This window comes from Rattus norvegicus, chromosome 3 (genome assembly GCF_036323735.1).
Source record: "Rattus norvegicus strain BN/NHsdMcwi chromosome 3, GRCr8, whole genome shotgun sequence".
NCBI lineage: Eukaryota > Metazoa > Chordata > Mammalia > Rodentia > Muridae > Rattus > Rattus norvegicus.
In genome coordinates, this window is record NC_086021.1 from 137606834 (window position 1) to 137634238 (window position 27405).

At 44.1% G+C, this 27405-nt stretch overlaps 1 long non-coding RNA gene across 1 annotated transcript in view; it reads left to right on the top strand.

Annotated features, from left to right (window-relative positions):
• Positions 1 to 27310, top strand: part of LOC108350462 (uncharacterized) — a 43162-nt gene extending 15852 nt beyond the window's left edge. Inside the window, exon 3 of the long non-coding RNA XR_005502459.2 lies at positions 25468 to 27310. This is a non-coding gene — a long non-coding RNA (uncharacterized LOC108350462). The remainder of the gene's footprint in view (positions 1 to 25467) is intronic.
• Positions 27311 to 27405: the final 95 nt, after the last annotated feature.

Genomic DNA, 27405 nt, shown 5'->3' on the forward strand with positions numbered 1-27405 from the left:
TAGAAATTATGGGAATATAGTACATCCTCTTTGTTTGAGATTCCAAACCAATGTGAGAAGTCGGCAATGCAGAAGCTTCCCAGACCAGCCTTCCATGAAACCGCTGTGTCATCCAGACTTGACACCAGATGTGACACTTTGAAGTTGAGACTGTTGTTAGCATAGTCTTGGCTGTGCATAGCCTAGAGCTTTCCTTTCTTCTGCTTTCTGAGGCTCTCGCTGTGTAGCCCAGGCTGGCTTTTTAACTCACTGAGAAGTTTCTGTTTTGAAATTCAAGAGAGACACAAAGATTATCCTTTTGGATAAGAGACCTTTGGAAGAGTAATTAGCACCATGAGTAGACAGACATCTGTGTGGCAGGGACTTTAATGAGAGTTTAGGGCCATCGGACAGGGTGTAGGTCCCTTTTCATAGAACTTAGAGGAAGGGAGCGTTTCATGCCGTAAAGGAGACATAAGGCTCATGGGTAGCCTACAGGACAGGCCTGCAACCAGGCAGTCCCCAATTCCTGAGGGGAGGAGGAGGGAGAGAAGAGAATTCTAAGGAAGGAATGTGACTCTAAGGATGTGGGAAGGCTCCTTTAGTCAAGGTGTACCCATTACACAGGTGGGGGATGTGCCACCAGCAGTTCTGATGTTCCAGAGTCTCACTGCCTGAGCCTGTGACTATCCTTGAGGAACTGGGGATGTAATGGTGGCACCTGCATCTAGGGAGTCTGATATGGGCTTACAGACACACAGACAGACTTGTCATTGCCTTTACAGGGGCCGTAAGAAAGAGGCTGCACTGAGTGGGTGTGATCTGAACAACATTCCCTGTGTAGCCGAGGTTGGCTCCAAGTGGCTATATTCCTCTTACCTCTGCCTCATGAGTACCAAGATTACAGAGATGAGCCACCCCGGCATCTGGCCTAGGGTTTTACAGTTTACCTTAAGGGCTTTCCATGAAATGGAGACCCTTCCCAGCCTGTGACTCTCCAGCAGTAAGCTTGGCCTCTCATACTACACAGTGGTCCCAACACTACGTACAAATTTCTTATAAATGTAGGGAGCTATTTCTTCAGAAGATGTTTTCTTTTGAGGCCTGAGACAAAAACAGGAAAACTGTGAGGACATGGGGGGGAAGAGGTGTGTGGGGGGGTACTCACTCCAGAGTCTAGCTGAAACCTTTTGCTAGCTGAAAATCAAGGATTCTAACAGAATTAACATTTGCCGTGAAGGTTGCTGACATAGGAACAATATAGGCCTGACAAGATGGCCGCCATACTTAAAAGGCCTGAGTTTGATGTCCAGAGGCCACATGATGGAGAGGACCAACTCCTACAAGTTATCCTCTGTCATATGTGCCCTCACACATATACACACAGATATGCAAATAGATGATAGATAGATTAGATAGATAGATGCTAGATAGATAGATTAGAAGACATAATTTTAAAAGAATAACAATAAACCAGGCACAAGACCTGAATGTTTCAGATCTCATGTGGGGCCTCTCTCCTCCCCACATATTTTCTCACAAACATGACTATTAATTCTGTCTACATTGAAGGTACCCAAACACCCTTCATCCCTGTTATCTAAAGACATACCTTATCAGCTGGAGTCTCGGCAGGTATGTCTCAGGACACACTCTGTTGTCTCGCTTAAATGCCTTAGCAACTCTTGGAAATCACCAAAACCTTTTACATGACTCTTGTAAAGACAACAAACTAAAAACTCTTCTTTGTGAAGCCTACACCCACGGTCTCAGTCCTGTCTCACTTTCTTCCTCAAGACCCAAAAGCAAGCAGAGCAAATACAGGTTTATTAAGGGAAAATGGGAAAGAAAGGGAGGTGCTCCAAGGGAGGGATACCAGAGACGATTTTTAATAAACTTCGGTTCTGCTTCATACTGGTTCATCAAATTCTTTTCTGCAGCAAAGTTCAGAATCCATCTTTGTCTCAGCCAAGGTCCTCAAAAGGTGAAAGAAGCTCTCAGGCCACTTTGGGGGAAGCGTGGAATGACATCTCCATTCTCTCCTTCTGATCAGTCTACCATCACTGTCTTTGCTTTTCAAAATGTCCTGGTTTTAGTGTCATCTAAGAAGACAAGAATCAGCGTGTCCCCATCCTGCATCTATTGTCCTGTGTCTATGTACACAGGTCCCATAATTCCACATGAATGTCAGGGAGTCTCCCCAGAGGGCTTTTAGTTATTCACATGATTATTTTTTAGCCTTGGTCTTCATTATTATTAGTTTTAAATGTCACCTTGCTACAACCTAAAATTACCTGAGAGCCGGAATGAGGGGCTGTTTAGTTCGGTCTACTGTGGGCAGTGCCACTGCTTAGGCAGGACAAAGCCAGAAGAGAGCAAGCAGGCGGGCGGCCTGGGTGCATCTCAGTTTTCTTTGCTCCCGACTGTGGACATGACACGACTAACCGCTTAATTTCTTTTCCTCAACCTTCCCCTCATTAACAGATTCTAACTTGTAATTGTGAACACTTTCTTTTCCTAAGTTGTTCATTTTCAAGGTATCGTGTTACTGAAGGAGAAATGAAACCAGAACAGTCTTATTTTGTAGATGAGAGCCTTACTGTCCTTTTTATTTTTAATGTAACAGTTATATGGAGATAAAATTCATATACCAGTAAGTTTGCTCAAAATATACAATTAAATGCTTTAGGCCTCACGGAGTTCAGCAAACGACTTTAGGATGTTTTCATGGCTCTTCGAAGGTCCCCAGCTCTTATTAGCAGTCACCTCCGCTCACCCCCCACAACACTCCTCAGCCCAGAGCAACCCCTGATTTCTTTTGGGTCTCTATAAATTTGTCTGAACACTTTGTATGAAAGAGTAGTACAGTCCATGGTCCTTTGTACTCCGCCTTTTCATCGAGCACAAATGGGGCTTATTGCCCATTTGCTTTTTATCCTTTTAATTTCGGAGAACATCACATTATATGACCAATCCCGTTTTCTGTACCTGCTTTTCCTTTCATGGCCGCCCGTCTTTCTTCTCCTTTTTGACCATTTTGAATAGTGTTAATATTCATGCACATGTTGTGTGGACGTTTTCATCTGGTACATATCTAGGAATGAAATGAACACATCATGTGGCAAGCCCGCATTTAACAGTTTGAGCACCCACCAGCCTGTTTTCCAAAGCGGCTACACAAGTTTACATATCCACCTGCCGTGTCTCTATAAGCTTTGAGCCTCACCATCTGCCTTCCTGATAATTTGCATTCTGGCTGTGAATGGATGCTTCCTCATGGTTTGCTTCAGCATGTATCTGATGGCTAACTCTAGCCAATTTCTGAATCTGACGAGAGCTCTCGTTTCCCTCACCTTAGAGCTTGCACGGTTGTGTTAGGGATTTCATGCTCATGTTTCCCTTGCAGATCTCAGAAAACCACCAGAGAACACAAGGCACCATTGTTCTGTCAGGAGCTGTGGAACCGGAACGGAAAGAAACCCTGGGAAAGAAACATTTAGCCTGAACACGGCTTATGGGGAAAAAAGAAAATTGGCTCTATAGAAACCTCAGTTGACATTATCTCCTTGTTATATGTATATCACAAAGCTTAGAACAGAATCAGAAAACAACAGCCTCTTTCATAGAATCTTTTGTTAACCTTCAAATGCCAGTGGCTCACTCGCAGAAACAGAAACTTTGAGTGCCTTTTCCATGGGAAGGATGTCTGCGATCTGTAAATCTCACTGTGGACTGAGGAAGTTTATGGGAGTCATGTGAACGATGAGTGGGGGGCTGGGGATGTAGCTTAGGGGGTAGAGTGCTGGCCTGTCTGCAGGAAGGTGTCCCCAGCACCACACCTACTGAGCATGGAACTCATGCCTGTGGTCTGTGAACCTGGGAGGTAGAGACACCAGTATTGGAAGTCCAAGCTCATCCTGGCTACACTGTTGGGAAGTTCACAGCCACCCTGGTGTAATTAAGACTCTATCTAGAAGGAAAAAAAAAAGATTTTCATGAATGAAAAAGAATGGGTAAGGAGGAAGTATGGAAGGATGGTAGGAACACAGGTCAGTAGGCCAGGGCTAACAGCCCATGGGAAAGAAAAACAAGAAACATGTTAATAAAATACTAAAAGAGAGAACTTTAAAAAAAGACAGTTCTCAGTACTGTGGCGCTCCAAAGCTCTGAGCATGGGAAACTGAGGAGAACTGAAGCTCAAGACACCTCTTATTTAGGGTTTGCTCCAAGACAGGCTTGAGGCCCAGTGTGACTAACAAAAAGTTACGTTTTCTTCTCAGAGTACCTCCATATTATGGATAAGAAAATGACATTAGGACACGTTATTAGCTGACCACATAAGCAAGGTTATGTGGAAACACAAATTAAGATGGCCCCCACTTGGTGGCAATTGATGTCTGCAGGGAAAGGGAGAGCCCATTTTCCTCAGGGAGCTAGCTCCTGAGGGCTATCCTTGCTCTGCCCTTTTATTCCTGCACATACTGGTAGCACTAAGTGGACTTCGTAAATTTTTATAAAAAGACAGAGAATACGGTGTGGTGGGGAATCATGACAGTAAAAAGAGAGGAGAAGTTGGAAGAGAGGAACTGGGGGCAGACCTGATCAAATCACGTTATGTGCTTGTATGAAATTCTCAATCTATAAAAACAAAGAGCCCGAAGTGGCTTATGCTTATAATCCTAGCATTTGGGAGGCTGAGACAGGAGAATTGCGGGACTATGAGGACATTCTGAGCTACATAGTACATTCCATTCCAGCCCTGCTGAACTGTAAGGAAAAGGAAAAGGAAGAAGAGAGGGAAAGGAAGGGAGGAACGGAGGGATGAGGAGAGACAGAGACAGACAGAGAGACAGACAGAGAGGCAAACAGACACAGAAAGAGAGAAAGAGCGAGAGAGTGAGAGGGAGAGAGGGTGAGCGAGAGATGGTGGGAAGGAGATTTTCAGGGATCATCCCTGGCTGGCTTCAGGAGAATGAGGCAGACTCCCAAGGAAGGATGCTGTGTTGGAGGAAGGTGCTTAAGAGACTGCTTCCGGTCTTAGAGGTCTACTCACAACACTAGAAACTCAGCCTTTCTGGACAGTAATCATTTAGAACCATAGTTGCCCTACAGAGGAAAAGAACAATAATTCTAGTGTGAATGGCTATAGAACTGAGGTGAAACCAAGAAGAAAATAGCAAGTTCTTAGTAAACTTCCAAGAGAATCCGGATTCTAGGAAAAGCTGAGTTTAGACTTAGATGGTTTCTGGAACTATAGGGAAACACCAGCCTTTACTTTTATGCATAGGAAGGAAACTATGCTCTCTTAATCCAAAATTCTCCCACTTGTAGCTGGATAGGGGGGTTAATATTAATTCTGGGGATTCGAGGTTTTTCCTGGGAGGAGTGAAGAATATTCTGGAAAGAATAGAAACTATAAATACTGTGACTAATGCTAACCAAGGGAAGGAAATTAGTCCTCAGCAGGTGGGATAGACAGTGAAGGGATGCTGGGCTGCGATTTTCACCCCAGCTCGTGACAATGTATTATAAGGTGTGGCAGCAAAACTGAACCAAAAAACCCCTGTGACATAAAAAGGTCACCATACCTCTCTCTTCTCAGGGTGGCATCCTTGGCAGTGTCTAAAGCACTGGCCCAGGAGCCACTGCTCGTCTAGCAGCTCCTCCCTGACACACCCTTATGACTGAGACCCCTGGAGCCAGGGCCTGGCTGGGAGAAGGAGCCGATGCTGAACCTGGACCGCACGCGGATCCCTTGTCACTGGTCACGTGTTAATTGGGGCCACTCTGGATGCTTGCCAGGGGTGGAAGATTCTCTTTACACCTCCTTTTACAGGCTCTGTGACCATCTGTCTTTGTTTCCTCCGCTGGGATTTATCTCAGGAGAATTCCCGGATATTCCAGCGTGGAGCAATCGCAGCGTCACAGAATTAATAGGCGCTTACAGGCCACAGACTCATCATCTAGCATCTTGTTCAAACACCAGAGCCGAGCCGCTCAGGTCGAGGCACGTAACAGCTCACCGGGCGGGTCACAGGCCGTCAGAGATGCGGGGTCACACCTCTCTTACAAGATTCTGTTTCTACGAGACGCTCCAGGCTTTTCTCGAGCATTTTCAAGTAACATCTTCATTTGGAACAGTAGTGGCTGAGGATAGGTAAACAACGAAGAGCAGAGACGCCATGCAGATTCAGGGTGTGTGTCTTTCACCTCACCTCCGTCCGGGAGAAGGGATGTCGATGTCCCCGAGTTTACTTCAGAGTTAGTAATTTGCTAGAACAACTCAGGACTCAGCATATAGTAACAATTCAGCCAGGGGCAAAGATTCATTACACTTAAAGGACCCTATGTGAACATCAAAGGGGAAAGGGGGGAGGGAGGGGAAGTAGAGGCTAAGGAAAGCCAAGGGCTAGCTGTGCTTCTGTCTTCAATGATAAATCATGACAAGCTGTGACAGGTGATTCCTCCCAGGGACACACAGAAGTTGCAGTACTCAGAATACATTATCAGGCTTGGTACATAGATACTTTCTCCTTGGCACGCTTCAAATTTCTGTCATTTTAAAAGGAAAACAGGTACTTCGCATAAGCCACGTTCCTGTAGGTGTTCACCAGGCAAGTTTCCAGATGGCAACCAAGAGCTGCCCTTCCAGGGCAAGCCGTTCTAAGGACTGCAATCTCAGGCTGGCTATATAACTGTCAATGGTGATAGGATGGGAGGCGAGCTCTATTCCATCCCTTAGCCCGTCCACAGAGTCCCCTTCCCTTTTAGGCAAACCATGACTTGTGGCTTAACTGAACAAAGAATTTCAGATCAAGCTAGTATAAAGTGGAGTTGGGGGATCTGACGTTTCTGTCCTTTTTCATCACAGCCCAAGATGAAGGACCTCATTTCTTTTTCAAGATGTCCGTCTCGTGTCACTATAGCTCTCCCAGCCCCTCTGTCTAAACCTGAGCTCATCATCGCTCTTATCTTAGTACTCTGTCTCCTACATGCATTGTGCTTCTTAACCTGCCACAGAAGTTATTCTTAACTTGGGTTTACCCTCCAAGAGAGCCGGCTGCCCAGGCATCTGGTCTCACTGCCTAAGCCTCTCTTTTCTTCTTTCTTCCTCAGCCAACTGCTGATCCTTCCTTTTGTCGAGCCAGCTCTGGGACTCTGCCTATGAATAGATGTTTTTCTGCGATTTCTCTTTTTCTATTTTATTTGTGCTTTCTTGGGTCTCATCTTCTCCTCTCTCCTGTTAGGCTTCATTTTGCTTTGTCTTCTCCATGCAGGGCGTCAGTATTGGACATGTTGCTATTCTAAGCTCAGCACAGCCTGGGATGGTGATATTCTATTGCAGACGTGCACTGTGCTGGGACAATTCTCTCTGGATGAATACTTACATTTAGGACCTTGATATCCCCAGAATCATATAGTGAAAAGCTTATGTGCCCTGGCTTTAACATCATATGACCTTTTTATTTTTTGTCTCCAACTGGAAATTGGAGTTGCAAACAAGTTGCCAGGGATACCAGAAGCTACTCGAGGCGCAACAGTGTATCTCTCTGAAGTTCCATGCAAAAAATGTCATTTGAACATTTAAGTGGCTGAGATTTCCCACATGGTGTCAATTCGATTCTGTAATGGTATAGAATGTGAGATTACTGTGTATATTTCATCATCAAAACATCAAAAGAAGTTCCTGAAGGTCTTTTGAGCCCAGCTACAACCTGTAAACCCTCTTTCTTGCCTGAGGATGCTGGAGGAAGGGTGTGAGGAGAGGGCTTCCATTCAGAATCAAGACCCACCATAGCGTTGACTCTTGCTTTGCGACCTCTCCATCCTCCCTTACCTGCTGTTTCTGCTCTACGTATCTGTGCTGTGCACACTGGACCACTTGCTCTTTTCTCTCTTGCCCTGTCTAGCAGGCTCTGTCCTTCATCCAGCATGCTGCTCACCCTTGGAGAGGCAGTGCACCCTTCTGCTAAAACACACAGATTCTGGAGCCAGACTGTTTGCATTTGAAGATTGTGCTATATCTCTGGTCATGTGATCTTGATGAAGTGATCTGGCCTTTTGGAGCTTCAGTGATCTCATTTCTAAAATGCAAATACTGGAGATGCATAGCAAGAGTATGTTGAGATTTAAGTAGAGCAGTGTTTTTAAAGTGCTAAAAGTCATACTTGGCACATAGCAAGTACTATATCGAGACTTTATTATTAATGATGCTGTTTTTATTATTCCAGGTGTGGTTTCCAGATGCATTCTTCTTCCTGCTTCCCTGTACATCTCTTTAAACTCAGGACATGATTCTTTTCTTTCCGATTAGGCAGTGTTCTTTTGAAGAGAGGGACCTCTGTTGTATTTATCTTGTTAGTCTTTGTGTTTGACACATGGTAGACCATTAGCTCATATTGAGAATACGTTACCTTCCAGATGGTGATGATGCTATCAGTGGTCTGGATCGCTACACATGTCCAAATCCTATGTCTTTGCCACTTATTCGTTCAGTGACCAATAACATTCCAGCCCTTGAGGGGCTCCTCATAGGTTTGTCAGTAAAAGATCCAGTAGACGAACTATTTATGTGAAACCAGTGTTTTGTGAGCTTCACTCTTGTCTATATGTGTTTTCTAAAAACAGGCTTCATGAAGATTAAGTTGGGAAATTCTAGGCCCCACATAACCAAGCAAATATCTTCATTAGAGCATTCTCAATGTCGCACCTAGGCTAATGTTCACAGAGCAAAGAGGGAGATAAAAAGAAAGCTTACCACCCCTCCCCCTTTAATTAAAAATAGATTCTCTCTCATACAATATATGCTGATTACAGGGCCCTGCACTTGCTACTTCAGTCTCTCTGAATTCATGTGGCTCACTGGGCCTTGTTCTCCTGGTGTCTGCCATACTCTATGGCTCTTATAGTTTTAATACCTCCTCTCCCATGGGGTGCCCTGAGCTGTGAGGGGAGGGACTTGATGGAGACATCCCATTTAGAACTGTGTGCTTCAAGTTCTCTCTCTCTCTGTCTCTCTCTGTCTGTGTGTGTGTGTGTGTGTGTGTGTGTGTGTGTGTGTGTGTGTGTGTCCCCTCCCCCCACATAACATCTTCCTGTTGGTCTCTGTCTTGGTTCCCATCTGCTGCAGGAGGAAGCTTCCCTAACGATGGTTGAATAAGGCACTGATCTATGAGCATTGCTGATATCATTAGGAATCATTTTATTACTTTTTTTCTTAAACCAGTAGTGTTTGGTTTTACTCTTGATCTCTAGGCCATCTAGCCTCTGGTTCTTGGTCACTCAGGCAGTGTGGGGTATGGGCTCCATCTCATGGACTGGGACTTAAGACATTGGTTGGTGACTCCACCAGCTTCATGCCACCATTGCTCCAGCATATACTGCAGGCAGGCAGGTTATAGATATAAGGTGTAGTGGCTGGCTTGGTGTTTATTTTTCTCTTTTTGGGAGCCTACAGAGTACCAAAGACACTAGAACACAGGGTGGAGGTTCTGCATAGGCACCAGCTCAACCTCTCCATGTTCGGCGAACTGTGTGAGGGTTGTTTTCAGCAATAGGGCCTTGCTATCAGTTGGTGGAGAGCAGCCTGCTGTCTTGGCAACAGCTTAGATTGTTTGTGGATTTCCATGGGACCTATTTGGCCAACAGCTCAATTGGATGTAACTCAGTTCCATACTGAAAGTTTCATTTAGTGACAAGAGATGGCCAGCTGGGACACTCTCTCTCTCTCTCTCTCTCTCTCTCTCTCTCTCTCTCTCTCTCTCTCTCTCTCATTATTTGAGACATTTAGGATTGCCTTCATAGATTTTAGGAAGTTTCCACTGACTAGGTTTTCATACCACCACTCAGTTCTAGCTGTCTCTCCCTACATTTCTCCCTCACCTCCATCTCCTCTCTCCTTCCTCACCTGGTCCTCCCATTCCCATCCTTCCTGCCACCAGTCTACCCATAAAATCTATTCTATTTCCCCTCCCCACGCACTTGCGCGCGCGCGCGCGCGCACACACACACACACACACGCACACACACACACACACACACCTTCCTCCATATCTAACCTCTCTGGGTCTGTGGATTACAAGCATAGCTTTTCTTAAGGTTTGTTTGTCTGTTTCATTGCTTGTTTTGGACCAAACATCCATTTTCTCATAGAATATTAATAATATCGAACAGAACAACATTTATTTAAAAAAATCAACTCACTATGCTGACGTGCCATTTATTGCTAGTTATAATGCTAAGTTTTTCCTGTAGTACAGGCTCTGAGAACATATCCACTCCTCTCCTAAAATCCCTATCAAGAGACAACCAAGGCAATTCCCCAGTCTATTTTGTAAAAATATACTGAGGTTCTTCTGTAGAGAAAACAGGATTCTTGCCCTGGAGGTACCATAGGAACTCAGGACAGATTCAGACCTCCATCCCACCCCCAGAGTGTGAACTGTGTCGGGGAAGGACTAAGGGCAGTAGTGGGTGCTTGGAGCGTGGTCTTGTGGAGCTCAACGTTTCAGTCAGGCTAGAGAAATAAGCTTTAATGATCTGTGGCCCAGAGTGGTGACTTTTATTATAAATTATGTATGTCAAAGCTGCTAGGTGGATTTTCAGTGTTTTCAGTACAGGAAATGGCAATTATGTGACATGATGAATTAGTTAATATTTTGAGTTCTTGCACAATGTAATTTTATATATAAGAACATTCATTACATTAAACACACTATAATAGACTCCCCCCATTTTAGATAGGGTCTTACCTTATAGCCTAGGCTGGCTTTGAACTCACCATTCTCCTGCTTCTACCTACCAAATGCTGAGATTACAGATTTGTGCGTCTGTGCCCAAGAAAACAGAACATGTTTCGAAGAGGCTGAGGCTTTCGTCTCTCTGGTCCAAACTCTTTAATGGGCAAGTGGGTAGGGAGGGGATGGGGAGCCGAGGGCATCGTGGTCTTTTGTTTTGTTTGTTTGTGTGTTTTGTGGTTGGTTGGTTGTTTTTAGCTCACACAGCAAGGTGAGTGCAGAAGTTTTCTTTCTCACTGGACTGTTTCCCAACATCCTAGTTTTCAGTGTTTCAATCAGAGAAGTACATATAGCGCTTCTGCTTGTCCATGGGGAAGAGCTTCAGGGATAACAGATCCCCCAGTGTGCAATGCTTGTGTCCCTATATAAAATCATATGTGTAAGGCCAGAGAGGCAGCCTGATGGATAAAGACATTTTCTGCCGAGCCTGGTAACCTGGGTTTGAACCCCAGAACCCACACGATGGAAGGACAGAAACAACTCTGGGACATTGTCCTCAGACTCGCACACGTGTGCACACACAAGTACATACACAGTAAATAGGTGACAAATACATGTAAAATAATCTATGCATATTCTCTTGTGTGTTTCACATAATGTCTAGATGGAGTATAGTACCGTGTATGTATGTATCCTACACAGCTAGTGCTTTGCTGAGTCAATGGGGAGGGCGACAGGAAAAATCTGTATGTGTTCAATACAGATGATAACTTTTTTTTTTTTTTTTGCCTACATGTTATTGATCTGAGGTTGGTTGAATCTAGAGGTAGAGCCTTGAGTGGAAAAGGCAGAACGAACACATGAAGCTGGGCTTTCCTCCCTGTGGCTGTGAAGGGCACTTCAGTTACCTTTTCTTTTCCACACTCCTACTGATAACCTCAGGTCACATTTAATTTCCACGCACATCTGTCTTATCTCTTTCGTGTTTGGCCTTTCTTGGGGATGAGGTGTGTGGCCTGCCCAGTGCTGCCGTTAAAACAGCACCTGCTGTAGAAGCCAGAGGGCTGGGCTCGGTGGCTGTGGTTTGCTAGCCTAGTAATTGGTGGTGGGAGGAAATTGGCACAGGGCGGGCAGGGCCTTCGGGATGCAAGTGTGCTTGCGGTATTGTGGTTGCCGTGGCCCATGCGAACAGAAATGTAATGTGTGTGCCCACAGATCGGAACGAGTGAAGCCACCCACTCTGGCTCCAGGCTCACAGCAGCTGCCCCGCCTGCTGCTGGCTCACCTGGGACTCAAGGCTCCCTCACCTAAGCACTTAAGGCAAGAGTCCAGGAACTAACCTCAGCTCTAAGAGCAGCCAGCTCACTTCTCTCACCAAACCCTTTTGTGAGACCAAGTCTTCATAATGAAATTAATAATTTTCCTCTCGCAAGGACTTGGACCACTCTTCTTCCCTAATTAAAGTTTAAAAAACCAAAAAGCACATTCTTACTTTTGAAACTTGGAGGCCTGAGTAAACCCCATGCTTCCTATGTGTTCTTCACTGATGGAAGGCGTTGCTTAATGGGGCCTGGTGGCATAGGTTTGTGACCTGAGTTTTCAGGAGACAAGGTAGGACATCCAAAACTTTGAGGCTCCATAGTGAGACCTTGTCTCAAAAAAAAAAAAAAAAAAAAAAAAAAAAAACCAACCAAACAAAGTCCTGCTTAATTACACAAGCTCTATGTCCCCCTGGCTTTGCAATAGATAATCCCTTTGATACCCCTCGCAGGGTAGCAGTTATTAAAAGTTCTCTGGGAGCATGTGGAGATAGCTTTATTTAGCTCAGAGAGGTCAAAGCCACCGATCTCTTTACTTGGGTCTTCACAGGTGCCTGGTGGATAATCTTTGATGACAGAAAGTCGGAAACCCTCAGATCAACCCACAGTCATCACTTTCCTGAGCATGCGTCTTACAAAAAACTAAGAACGTTAGTGACACACGCAGAGCACTGCTGCTCTCCTTGCTTCCACCAGCCTTTCGCCCTATCTCAGACAACCCCACTTCTTCATTTCTTTACTTCAAAGACACCCCTAAGCCCTGGTGTCTGGAGGTATATTTGAATCAGAGGGTTCCCTGGCCACTTTGTAAACTCTCACGGCTTTGGTGATCGCAATATCACCCAGCAAAGCAAAATGGGCTTGGTTTAGTATCAACTGCTTTGGGAAACTGCTTTTCTCCTTCCAGCATGCCGGTTGTGGGGCTCTAACTCGGGTCATCGGGCCGATTTACTGAGCCATCTCGCTGGCTCTCATCTGCTTATGAAATGAAGTCTACTACTACACCCCGTCTTCCACCACCAACCCCTGTCGGCATCTTCCATCACCGACTCCTGCTGACCTTTCCCAGCCTTTCTTCTGATCAACCTTTGTGTTCTCCTTGCTCTGCCAAGAACGTGCTGGCATTCTCCCCTTCCGGATTCTTGGCTCATTTTTTTTAAAACCACCTGTGCTCGTTGAAACTCTACGGCCCTTTCAAGGTCTGTGAACCACTTAGGGTTGGGTTTCACTGCATTAAAACAAATTCTGCTACTCTCACTGAACCAAATAAGGATTAGTTTATCTTGTTCAGCAAGATGTTCAGGGTCAAGCTGCATGGGGCTGGATTAGGAACTGGGCTCCTTCCAAACGCGTACTCGGTCCTGTTTAATGGCAGGGCCTCGTCTTTAGGCATCGCCTACATTACACGTGAAAAAAGGTGGTGGACTGTGGAAAGTTTGAGCAAGCATGCACACAGCTCATTGGTCAAAAGAGTCACATGACCAGTTTCAAGGAAATCACAGCTACAAGGGAACTGAAATGGTTGTCAATGACATAAGCCCGTTTAAGTGATATCTCTTCCCCGCAGCCTTTGGGCATTCTCCTTCTGCTTTAATCTAACACGTGTAATCCCTTTAAATCACTGATAACTGTTCTGTGTCACAGACTCATTCTGTATAATTCTAGGGGTAACCTCACTATTTACTCCAGGCTGACTGAAAATTAGCATGTTCACATTAAGGACCCTCCTGCCTCTGCCTCCCTAGTGCTGAGATTGCGGTTGGATTGCAAACTTCACGGGGGTAGTAGAAAGGATCCTGTTCTGCCTCATTTCCGCTTAGCTCCTTTCAGATTCGTTTGTAATTTCTGTTCCTTTCTGCATGCCTTTTCTCCTCTTTCTATACTAAAAAACAGTCGGCAGTCAGTCTCAGAGCCGTTATTCATTTAAACCCAATGGAATTAAATGGATGGGGGGATGGCACAGTTATTCAAAAGGGTGCTATATTTAGAATTAGGAGGGACCAAATTAGAATTCTGGTCTTACTCTGTATCTCTGTGTGAATAGCATGACCATCTTGGATCCACTTTTCATTAGCAAAATTAAAGGATTCAACTAAATGGCCCCAAACTTTTCTTTTAGCCTTAAGATCTTAATGATGCTTGTGAGTGCGATTGATTAGCAGTCTAATTGGGGCAGCCTATGGAGATGGAGCCCACTTAGGGTCAGTAAGGGTCAGCAAAGCATGGAGCAGTGGAATTCAAGAGTGCGTCAGTTACTCTTGCAGTGTACAGGCCCAGGCCAAGCCCAGCGACGCCAAGAGCCAAAAGGAGCCTGGGCCAGATCAGGAGGTTGGAGGTTAGATGTCAAGTTTGTGCAAATAGACAGGGTCAAACCGAGGAGGACAGGTTTTAGGGAATAAGAATCCTTCAGCTCCCTTCTGAGACTTGCATCTTATTAAAAAGAAAATAGCTACCCCTAACACTTCCATAGGTTTAGGGAAAAAAGAGCCCCACACGTAGTGCTGTATAGAACCTGGGTGAGTGACTAGTGGGAGAAGTGAGGCCTGTGGATGGGAAACTCGGGCCGCTCATGTTGTACAAGCTAGTTATCCTCTCGGGGCTCTACAGCCCCTCTGTGGGTGAGCGTTGGTCACACCACTGGTGTTCCAGTCTTTACCAGTTGGAACAAACACTATTAAAAACTTAAACAAGTTCTGAAGCTGGCAAGCCAGCCTCTTGGCAAAAGGTGCCCCATGGTTTGTTGGGCCCCTGCAACATCTCTGCAGACACTCCTGGAGGGGACTGTGAGCTTTTACCCTGCTCACTGACTATTTTTTTCTGGCTCTGGGTCTGAGATGTGTTCTGTTTCTATCTGCTTCATTTTGATTCCAATTTTCAATGTTCATTAAAAGACAATAGAGTCAAAACAGCCACTACAGCTGCCTCGCTGTTGCCTTCGCTTCCACACATTCAGCACTTGACTCAGACCAATCTCATCTCCATCCCTGTTCTAATGTCCCCTCCCCAGCCCAATCCAGGGCTTGGCTTTTAGTCTCCCTAGTCCTTTCCACACGCACTCTCCCGTGAGATGCGATGACACACCCAGCCATTCCTATCCCTCTTCTGCAGGTTTAATGAGTCACAGGTGGGCCATAAAAGCCGATGTTGAAAAGAAACCTTACTCCTGGATGAGACTGTTTATACTCAGAGGTCCATCACACAGTGGAAGTTGCTGACTTGGGCATTTTTTGTCACCCGTCAGAGGAAGACATTTGATGATTTCACAAGTGACCTGCCAAGCCAGTTTCACGGAGCACTCCAAGAGGAAGACACGACCCAAGTATGTGATTCTCCTTCCTTGTGTCTCAGCTTTTTAATAGCAATGATGCTTAGCTGTCATCTCCAGAACTTCGAAGAGATGCCAAGGACAAAGCTATATGCACCACATATGTTCATTCATCTCTGTGACTTCAGAAGTTACCAGACTGCTCTCTCTCTCTTCCCCCAGCAGACCCAATCCCTCAGGCTTGTACCTGGTTCAGCAACACAACACCAGCTGCAGCCTCCCTTCCCCCCTTCTCCATGCTTCTTGTGTATCCCACATATCATCCCCTCCTCACCTCTCTCCCCCCACTTGTGTCCCAGCCCCCAACTCGGGCAGGCACTCTGTTCAACTGTAGGTCACACCTGCCGGAAGACTAGGTAGGCAGCCCTCAGAACTTTGTTCACTGCTCTCACAGCAGACCCAATCCCTCAGGTTCATCCCAGCTGCAGCCTCCCTTTCTTCCCCCTACCCCCAATCCCCATCCATACCTCGAGTGGATCCCCACAGACCATGAAGTCCTGGCCTCCCAGAAATCGGCACCTAGAACAGTGTTCTTTAACCTCTGGGTCTCCACCCTCTTGGGGATTGAACACTCTCTCATAGGGGCTGCCTAAGACCATCAAAAAACAGATATTTACTTTTTGATTCATAACAGTAGCAAAATTACAGTTATGAAGTAACAAAAATAATTTTATGGTTGGAGGTCACCACAACATGAGGGACTGTATTAAAGGGTTACTGCATTGGGAAGTTTGAGAACCACTGACCTAGTCCTACAATGATTCTAAATAGAGATGCCTTAACCCCAAACCCAGTTTTCCTGACACAAACATCCAGGAAACCCGGGATATTATGAGAAGACCAAACCTAAGAATAATATGAATAGAAGAAAGAGAAGAATACCATTTCGAAGGCCCAGAAAATGTTTTCAACAAAATCATAGAAGAAAAATTTTCTAACCTAAAAAAAGAGATGCCTATAAAGGTGCAAGAAGAATATAGAACACCAAATAGATCGGACCAAAGAAAAAGTCCCCTCACCACAAAGTAATCAAAAGTAAGAATTATAGAACAAAGAAACAATATTAAAAACTACAAGGGAAAAAGACCAAGTAATATAGAGAGGCAGATCTGTTAGAATTATTCCCAACTTCTCAATGGAGACTTTAAAAGCCATTTTAGAGCCTGGATGGATGTGCTACAGACTCTAAGAGATCACAGATGCCAAACCAAACTATTATATCCAGCAAAACTTTCAATCATCACAGATTGAGAAAATAAGATATTCCATGATAGAGTCAAATTTAAGCAACATCTACAAATACAGCCACACAGAAGGCGCTGTAAAGAAAACTCCAACCTAAGGAGGTTAACTACACCCATGAAAACACAGGAAATAAATTTCACAGCAGCCATTGATAGACTCGGGGAAGTTAGGTAAAGAGGAGAGCTGTGGGGGGTGGGGTGGTGTTCATGATCTCTTTGGGAAGGAGAAAGTAAGATTTTACAAGTGGACTAGGGGATGTTGGTGATGGGATCAGGTAGTGGTGTAGATAGATGTAGGAAGAGATGGCTAGAATTTGGGGGCATGTGAGGGACAGTGTGAAAACCTAGTGCTGTGGAAACTTCCTAGGATCTATGAAGGTGATCCTACTGAAGACTCCTAATAGTGGTGAATAAGGAGTCTGAACTCGTCATCTCTTCTAGCAAGGTATGGCTCCCAGCGGTAGGACTACGTTGCATTTGATTGAGTTGTTGGCTGAGGGGGTACCCTGGAGATCCATAAACAATCCTGGCTGATGCTAGGACAGAGGGTCAGTCTTTGCAGACAGTGGGGACCCATCACCAAGGACAACCTCCATACAACTCATTGAACGTGTAGCGGTCGAGATGGTGCCTGCATGAAGTCTCCCTCTATATTCTAGTCTCTTTGGTCCAGGAAGCTACTCCACAGGCTATCAAAAGAGAAGCCTGGACACCAACCAACTCAGCCACAAGACCTTTGACCTATAACCTGTCATGCCTCCAAGATGTGCAGGTGCAATGGCGATCAACCAATGTCTGTTTTAACTTGAGGCCTACTGCACACAATGGAGCCCACGCCTGACAAGGAACTGGAGGCTGAATAACCCCAAGACCTAAGGTAGAACAAAACATAACTGGTCTTTTAAACTGGTCCAGTCATCATCAGAGAGGATGGGAACAGATGGATATATCCACAGCCCTGTTGTGTGGAGAAAGTCTAAATTGGAGGCTTCCATTGGGTCCTTTCCCTAGGAGACCAGAGAACCCCATGGAAGAGGGAGCAGAAAGATTGTAGGAGTCAGAGAAGATGGAACATGGCCCACTGAATTAACTAAGTGGAGAGCATATGGGCTCACAGAGACTGAAGTGGTCAGCCCCAGGTCTGCAGGAGTCTGCACCAAGTCCTCTGCATATATGTTGTGGCTGTTAGCTTGGTGTTTTTGTGGGACTCGTAACGATGGGAGCAGGTGTGTCTTTGACTGGTTTGTCTGCTCTTTGGACTTTTTCCCTTCTGTTGGATTGCCCTGCCTAGCCTCAATATGAGGGCTTTTGCCTTGTCTTCTTGTATTTCACTTTCTTGTGTTTGGTTGTTGCTCTTTTCTGAAGGGAGATGAGGCAGGAGTGGATCTGGGGAGGAAGGGAGGCAGGGCAGAGCTGGGAGGAGTGGAGGGAGGGGAAACTGTGGTTGAGCTTTATTCTGTGACAGAAGAATTTGTTTTCAATAATAAACAAATAAGTTATAAGGACTTTAGAAAATATTCTTTCATTTTTAAATAAGTCACAAAATTAAGTCTTTTGCTTCCAGTCTATCTAAGACAATGGTCTTTTTTCTTTCAACCTCCCCATGAAAAGACAATATGCTATTTGTGTGTTACCCTCTTGATAAGTAAAAGAAAAAAATAAGAGAATAAAAAACTAATCATGAGTTGAAAATTATTATGACTTTACTTGGAAACTGAGAACAAATTATAAAGTCAAATCTTATTTCCAAGGAGAAACAGAGATTGACATCAATGTAAACACACCTGAGCTTGAATACAGGTTTAAAATTCTTTGAGACTATATTTAATATAGAATCTTTAATAACACAAATGGAAGATTAGTGTCTGTATGTGGCACCCACTGAAGGCGATACATTATTAGTTCATTTGGAGAACAGTTATCTCCTCAAAGAGTTTTAAAAGATATATTTATATTTAAAATATAATGTAAAATAAATATATTAAATAAATAATATAAAATATTTATGTTTGTTTTATGTGCAAGAGTGCTTGCTTGCATGTATGTCTGTGAACAACGTGAGTTGTTGTGTAGTAGAAGCTGGAAGAGAATATTGGGTCCCCTGGGACTGGAGTTATAGATAGTGTTCTGAGCTGCCATGTGGGTTCTGGGAACTAAACTGAGATATTCTGCAAGAGCAGCAGGTGCTCTTAACCACTGAGCCATCTCCCCAGCCCCACTGGAGATTTTCTTAACCAGAACTAGGGACATATCTCAGTTGACAGAGTGCTTTCCTAGCATACAGGAAACACTGGGTTTGATCTCCAGAACCACACACACTAGGTATGGTACTATCCCTCTGTAAAATCATCACTTTTGAGGTGGGGACAGGAGTAGCAGAGGTTCAAGGTCATCCTTGGAGATGCATAGTAAGTTCTAGACCAGCTTGAGATGTGAGACCCTGTCAAATACATACATACATACATACATACATACATACATACATACATACATACATAATCAATCTATCTATCCTCTTTCACATAATTGTATTAAGGAAATAAAAGTCTTGGGGCATGTGAGTTTTTATAAAAGCAGAAGCACACAGAACACGAGGATTTGAATGCTCTCTGAGTTAGTGACCAAAGCGATTCTTGTCCAGCCTACTTTTGGGTGCTCACAAAAGTTCTATGAGTTGGACAAAGATACTCAAACCCTACATATCTGTAAAGGATTGCTATCACTTCTACTCATGCCTCCCCACAGCACTGGGGACACTGGCTATTCTATTCCCATGAGACAGAATGTTGTACCTAGGAACATTGGAGGGCTGCCTTGTGAACCGTTTTGTGAGCTCTTGGGTTCACAGTGAGCAGTGCAGCCACCGTAGGTTGGCTCAGTCCCACCACCACATCAACTGGCACAGTTTACTTGCCCTGTCTACTCTTTTTTCAATCTTGGAATATTTTGTCCACTACTCATAAATCCTTAGAGGACTCTTAAGGCCTGTTGGAGTCTCCTGATTCAGGATTTGTTAGAGTACTAAACACACGTAGTCACTGCTATAATTTATTACAGGGAAAAGGCACGGAGCAAAATCAAAGAGGAAAGGTGGATGGGACAATGTCCTATAGAAACTAGGGTCACTTCAGTAATCCCATCAAGGGTTATATACGGCATGCTTAATTTCTCTGGCGACTGTGGGTCCGATGCATCCTTTCCAGAAAGCGGACTGAACTTAGATGTCCAGTGTGCTCACTGGGCTCAGCCATACCGGGACCTCTGCTTATTTAGTATGTTCCAAAATTTCAGATGCTCAGAAGCAAAACCAGCACGTAGTTTAGACCACACTGTCATTACCAAAGCTTTAACACAAATGAAAAGTAGGCGTCTCTCTAATCACTCTGGAACCAGCAGGGATCTGTCCATAAAGCTGTGTGCCCAGCTGTTAGTCAGCAGCTGGATTTACAAGTAGTGGTTTTAAGAATGGCAGGATTGGGCCTGTGATGCACTTTAATTCACAGTCTTCCCTGGCCCTTAGCCAAGGCATCTTTAGAAAATAAAATCTATCACCAGGACCCCATGCAGAATGGATGAGGAAATCTGGCATAAGGTCTTTTCCGCCAGACAGGGTTCCTGTACCAAGCCAGTTAAAAAACAACCTTTACCCTCTACTCCCATAAAGCTCTGTAGGATCCCAGAGTTTTATGGGAACTCTTTTTCTCTAGCCTGAGCTATCAACTTTGGTTTAGGACAGATCTGACCTAAAGTCTTACAGGGCAGAGAGAGAATGTTAGCTGAAGATCCTTCCTAGTGGGTGCACTTAAGAACACTGATGACAAGGACTGGGAGACTCCAAGTCGAGTGTACACTAGTCAGGCAGAACTGAATAACAGGCTCTTGTTAGGCTTCTTGGAGATAGCCTGGGGGGGTCCCACCACAGGCCTCCAATTCTTTCTAATGAACCCACTTTAGTCCTTGGTGGTGAGATTGCCCAAGGCAGTGAAATGATCACACAGTTGTAGTCAATATCAGATGTTCTATGTAGGACCTGTGGGAGCTGTGCCACCCAGAAATCAGTGAACTCCAAAGCTCTCCCACAGCAGGATGGAAAGGCAGCAGAGCAGGTTTTCCTTCAGGAAGAGTGGAGTTTCCAGAGACATTTCTGAAAGACAAAACCATCAATGTCTCACGGAGCCCCTGTATCTACCCTGTACTGTTTTTTGATGTTGTTTGTTTTGGTTTTTTTGTCTTCGTTGTTCTGTGATTAGTGTGTCCCATCTAGCGACCAGAACCATGCACTTCTAAAATCATCCCTGTAATTTTGTCTGGGAGGGTTGTCAAAAGAGGGACAAAGGCGTTTTCGTGGACAAAACACCACATACAATTTAGCTAGAAAGGGACAGCATGTCCAGGAATCAGTCAAGGATAAAGGATTTCAACATGGATTTATATAACCTTCCACTCCTTTTATGCTAACCAGTCTAGAAAAAAATCATTCGGGTCTTGAGCATAGCTGAAAAATCATCAGATGAAATAAACGAAAAAATAGCTTTTTTAAAACGCAGTGCAGTAAGTGCCTCTCTTTGAATACTGGTTTTCACAGGACCCACTGGGAGAAAGTAAAACCCATCCTTAGGAAGATGTATTCGGCTTCTGATACTCAACAGTTTCTACTTGAATTCTCACCTCAGTGGCAACAGGCTAGGGAGTTTATTTTACATTCCCTTTTCAACTTTCCCTGATTGGTTGGGAGGATCATTCTAACATTTGCATCATTTCGTAAATTAAAGGATCTCTAATTTGTAATCTTTTTTAACGATTTTCATCAGTTCTAGTCAATATACCTAGTAAGCGGTTTGCATAACGAAGCAGGTTTGGTCAAGGTGTGGTCCTATCCATTATTGATCTGTCATCATCTCCTCTAGTCTGTACTGAAAGGTTGGCTGAGTGAAATCTCTTCCTGGGAGACAAGTTCCTCCTTTGGCTGGCATGAGGTTTCAGCTTTTTTCATCTTGCGTGAGATTCCTGAGGGGAGTTCTGGTTCCTTGGGGAATCATTGTTTCAATAGACCAATAGCCAAAGTAAAGGGCACAAGTGTTTCTCCTTAACATACCTCTTTACCGGGGTTGGGGATTTAGCTCAGCGGTAAAGCGCTTGCCTAGTGAGCGCAAGGCCCTGGGTTCGGTCTCCAGCTCCGAAAAAAAGAAAAAAAATACCTCTTTACCACCTTCTACGATGACCCCATTCCCTTCTTTCTTTCCTGGCTTATCTAACCTTTGACCCTGAACACTGTTGCTTTTCCCAATCTCATTTGGATGAAACACCAGTAATAACTTTGACATCTTTGGCTCACTCAAAGATGGTCTGCCGGGCTTTTTACCTCCTATCTGGAGGAAAGGACAAAGCCACCAAGGAGACTGGATTCCACTCATTCACTTCAGCTAGATTCACCTGAGCTCTCACAACTCAGTTCTTTGGAAGTTGGAATCATCTTCAAATTCTATATGTAAATACTGTTATTCTAAATCTAAATATGGATTAGCCTATGGACACTCATTTAGGTTTCTCCAAAGACCATATTCAAATGTGGTGACAGCTTCATGACTTTTTATAGTAACAGAAGAAAGAAAGTCATAAATCAAAATATCTTAAGAATGCATTGGTGGGTCACATCAAAGTAGGGAGATCCTTGTTACAGGTATCAAATGCTATATGGTGACATTCTTGGCCTTTGGGTTAATGGAAGCTGGGGCACTGTTTGTAAATTGTGAAAGGATTTGTCTAGTGGTACAGAAATTTCTGGACATCTCTGATTGCAACAGCACCTTTCTCTGCTCTTGGTGAACCTGGCTAGGAGGCTTAGGGTCATGGAAGCTGCTCCAACCATGGCCTTCAGGTTCTTGTCTTATGAATTCAAAGATGAAACTCATGGACTACAGAGGGTGAGTTTTAAAGAGAAGTTGATTGTAGATTCACAGGTGGGAGCTTAAGAAGGAGAGGTAGAGAGCAGAGTTGTTCTGTCATAGAAGGGGAGGTCCCAGGAAACAGGACCATCCAGCTCCTTCTCTGGGCTTTATAATGACTTATGGTAGAAACTGGGCTGAGGTATGGGGAAGGAGATGAGTTGCTCAGTCCAGTTGGCCCAACTACTAGGTCTACTGGTATTTCCTCTCAGTTTCAGTCACATCCTCACACTGTAGCGTCCAGATGGAGGTGTTCGTTTAGAAAGCAGGGTAAGAAGAAACTAGGAAACAGAACTCTATTCTGGAATTCCTGACCTCTGTTAAGGTCGTTTTTGGACTTGCTGCATTAGAGTTCCTCCCCTACCTGACCAGTTCCTGTTTTTATCACTAATAGTCACAAAGATGTTTGTTAAGTCAAACACAGAGGTGAGCAATGGCTGACTATTAGGAAGGCTAAAAATAGCCCAAGATAATTTAATGCTGAACATATAAAATCCCAACTGCCTAATATCACAGAAGTTCTAACCAGCCAATCAGCCTTGAAGAATCTTCACACAGGTGCCTTCGTTTCTGGAAAAGTCAGTATATAACTTTTATCCTTCCTTTCCTAGTAGTTCTCAGAGCCAAGATACTTTTAGCCAGATCCCTTCTGACACCTTATGTTAGAGGCCCCTAGACTACTTCTTAGCTTAGTGGTTTACTAGTGTTACCAAACCTGAGATCACAGTTCATCCTTGAGAAGCCAATTAAAATAGGCAAATTTATATTTAAACAGAGTTTTATTCAGTGTAGCCCCATTAGGGTAGAGAAACAAAGTGACCCAGTTCTCTCCTCAAAGTCCACCTTGGAAGTCCTGAAACGAAAGAAAGAACTAAGCTGTGCTGGTCCAGATGTGGTCCTTTCTACCAGTGACATTGTCTCTATGAGGTTGTAAACCTCTCTGTCCTAGAAAAAGAGATTTCCACTCTGGCTGGCCTGGGCTTTTCTTCTCCCAGCTTGAGATTCGTGGGGAAATTTCTGGGGTCCTTTGTTTTAATGATCAAACCTATCTCTTTAGAATCCGTTCTTTTCAGTCAGACTAATTACACTTGGACTCAGCTCAGCATGTAATCTTATAGTATCCTGAAAGGACCTAAAAAAAAATGAGTGAATTTCCAGTCTTCTCACTGCAATGTCAGGGTTGAATTCCCCACTCACATCACTGAAGCAGACATCTAGAAGCTGCTTTTGCTAAGAAACATTGACTCCTCACTTTTGATCACAAGGCTGAGAGCACAGGGATAAGTCATTGTTCTAAATCTAGATCACCTTGATTTCTGTAAAAGCAAAACCTTATCCGTGAGGCTGAAGCTGTACCCTAAAGCAGCTTGGGAGGAAACCATTTCCCAAGGACAACTTTGTCCCTTTGAGCAATAGGGACTTCTTTTGGCCACCCTACAAATCCAGAGCTGACATGACCTCAGGGTGGTACTATGTCTCAATTGAGACTGCTTAATAATGCATACCTTGTCCTTTGCCCCACTTCTTCTTCTACTTAGACCTGAAGCTCATGCCAGTTCCTCATGATGATTTGGGGTAACGGAACCACTTTTTCCACTCCTCATCTATGATTTATTCAAATGAGGAAATCTCTTCTATTTCCTATTCACACTACCTCTCTCTTTAATTACCGTATTGAGATGGGTGCCCATGCCTAGCCTTCTGGGCTGCCAGATCCTAAGCTTTTGCTCTAAAACTCCAGTTATAGCACCTCTCAGATATTGTCTGTGGATCATTCTACCCATCTTAGTCTTTTTGAAAAAACATTTTATTTTGTGTGTATGAGCGTTTTGCTTGCAAGTGTGCGTGCACAGCGTGTGAGTGCCTATTATCCCAACACTACTAAAAAGAAAACCGAGTTGGACACCCAGCTCCTTGGGTTATTTTTTTTCTTTTTTTTTTTTTTTTCGGAGCTGGGGACCGAACCCAGGGCCTTGCGCTCGCTAGGCAAGTGCTCTTCCGCTGAGCTAAATCCCCAACCCGCTCTTTGGGTTATTAAATTGGTAAATTCTAAGTGTTTCTTGGTTAAAAATTAGTTAAAGACATTTCCTAGAAATCTTCCCAAAGGCTCACTTGTTCATTTGCTTTTGTTTGGTTCGATGCTGGTTGTAATTTCCTTAAAACAGTTTTGCTGGGTTGGCCAGGTTGAGCTTAGGAGGCTGACTAAGCCTCTTGAGTGCTGGGATTATAGTGTTAGAAATAGCAGGCCTTCCCAGTGAGACATCATCCCACCCACTTAGACTTGAAGGGAAGCGCTTTACTTAAGTTCCTGGTTGACTAATGCACACATAAGCGTTGAGCCTAGTAGAAGATTTCATTAGCTTATGTGAAGTATACACAGTAGCTTATGCATGTTACATGCTCTGCCATCCTTAAATCTTGTCCAGGTCTCAGAACAATTTGCAGACAGGAGACTGCAAGTCTGGCTGCTTAGGCAGATAGATTTACACAGCAAAGAGTTTGCTGGAATTATTTCTTAGGTATACTGGTGTCATTCTTCTCAAATTCTTGTTACCCAGGGCCATCTTTCCTACCTGGCAGAATTATGTTTTTTCCTGAAAATAAGGCCAAGGGACTTAATGGCAAACCAGGACTTAGAGATGAATGTGACCCTGGGCTGCCCTCTCTTTGAGCTTAGAGGTAATGGAGTCATGGACTAGTGGCTTGTGAATCCTGGTGAATAAACACATTCACCCTAGCAACCTAGATTTTGCTTATCTCTAACAGACCTGGTTAGCATGTTACTACGTAGTGTTTCTTCTACACCAATAGGAATGCACCATTACACTCAGCTTCCTCTTATTTTTAATTATTGTTCAATATTGTCCAAGGGACTCCCAAAACATAATGGCTGTTTCTTTTGTCCTTGGTTGACCCTAGATGGACCGTAAGCCCCTATTGCTGAGAAGACCATCTTACCTGAAAACCTTTTTCCTGAGGACCAGAATGCACTATGCAGGCTCTCTAAGGAGGGAAACAACCAATATCTCTACACAGCTATGATGCTGATGGACCACAACGATGACCCGCGAGACACAATAACCCTAAAGGTGCAGTAGTGGCACACACACCTTGTGGTAACCAATGACTCTCTAATTGGGGTTAAAATTTTCTCAACAGAAGAAAACCATGCCTGCTACAGGAAACCTAGCCAACAGCCTAGGTCTAGTGGGAGTTCATGGATCTTGGAAAAGAGTCTGCAACTGCTGTTCAACTAAAACAGCACAATATCTCACAGCATTCTAAATGTTTGTCTTTACACCCACAGATAAGTGTAGTTCTTACACCTGTCAAGGAAACGTCAACTTATCGAGTTGTGGAGCTTAATCTCAACCGACACATCTACAGCACAACTTCTGAACCCAAGACATAGGGATCCGTGCAGGGGCAGCGGGAGGGGGAGGCAATAAAAATGTAAAAACTAGTGGAACAGGGAGTTCTCTGTGAGATTATGAGTTCTAGAAATGTCAGATTCTATACCCATAAATTATCAGCAACATGGCTCTCTAAACACAGCCAGAACAAGAATAACATCAATAGATGTGGAAGGCAGAAAACTTGGTGTGGAGGGAACTAAGAAAGAAATACAGGCAACTAAGGAATGCTGAGAGTAAGAGAAATAGTCTTCCCTGGGGAGGAGCACAGCTAGTTACCCAATACCAAGTTGTCAGCCCTGAAAACCTACATCTAAGTAGTGTTATTTGGACTGAGCAAATTGTATTTGTGTATTTAAGAGTGTGTGTGTGTAAATGGGATCTCATAAAACTGCAAAGCTTCTGTAAGGCAAAGGACACTGTGGTTAGGACAAAACGACAACCAACAGATTGGGAAAAGATCTTTACCAATCCTACAACAGATAGAGGCCTTATATCCAAAATATATGAAGAACTCAAGAAATTAGACCGCAGGGAAACAAATGACCCTATTAAAAATGGGGTTCAGAGCTAAACAAAGAATTCACAGCTGAGGAATGCCGAATGGCTGAGAAACACCTAAAGAAATGTTCAACATCTTTAGTCATAAGAGAAATGCAAATCAAAACAACCCTGAGATTTCACCTCACACCAGTGAGAATGGCTAAGATCAAAAACTCAGGGGACAACAGATGCTGGCGAGGATGTGGAGAAAGAGGAACACTCCTCCACTGTTGGTGGGATTGCAAACTGGTACAACCATTCTGGAAATCAGTCTGGAGGTTCCTCAGAAAATTGGATATTGAACTGCCTGAGGATCCAGCTATACCTCTCTTGGGCATATACCCAAAAGATGCCCCAACATATAAAAAAGACACGTGCTCCACTATGTTCATTGCAGCCTTATTTATAATAGCCAGAAGCTGGAAAGAACCCAGATGCCCTTCAACAGAGGAATGGATACAGAAAATGTGGTACATCTACACAATGGAATATTACTCAGCTATCAAAAACAACGACTTTATGAAATTCGTAGGCAAATGGTTGGAACCGGAAAACATCATCCTGAGTGAGCTAACCCAATCACAGAAAGACATACATGGTATGCACTCATTGATAAGTGGCTATTAGCCCAAATGCTTGAATTGCCCTAGATGCACAGAACACATGAAACTCAAGACGGATGATCAAAATGTGAATGCTTCACTCCTTCTTTAAAAGGGGAACAAGAATACCCTTGGCAGGGAAGAGAGAGGCAAAGATTAAAACAGAGACTGAAGGAACACCCATTCAGAGTCTGCCCCACATGTGGCCCATACATATATAGCCACCCAATTAGACAAGATGGATGAAGCAAAGAAGTGCAGACCGACAGGAGCCGGATGTAGATCGCTCCTGAGAGACA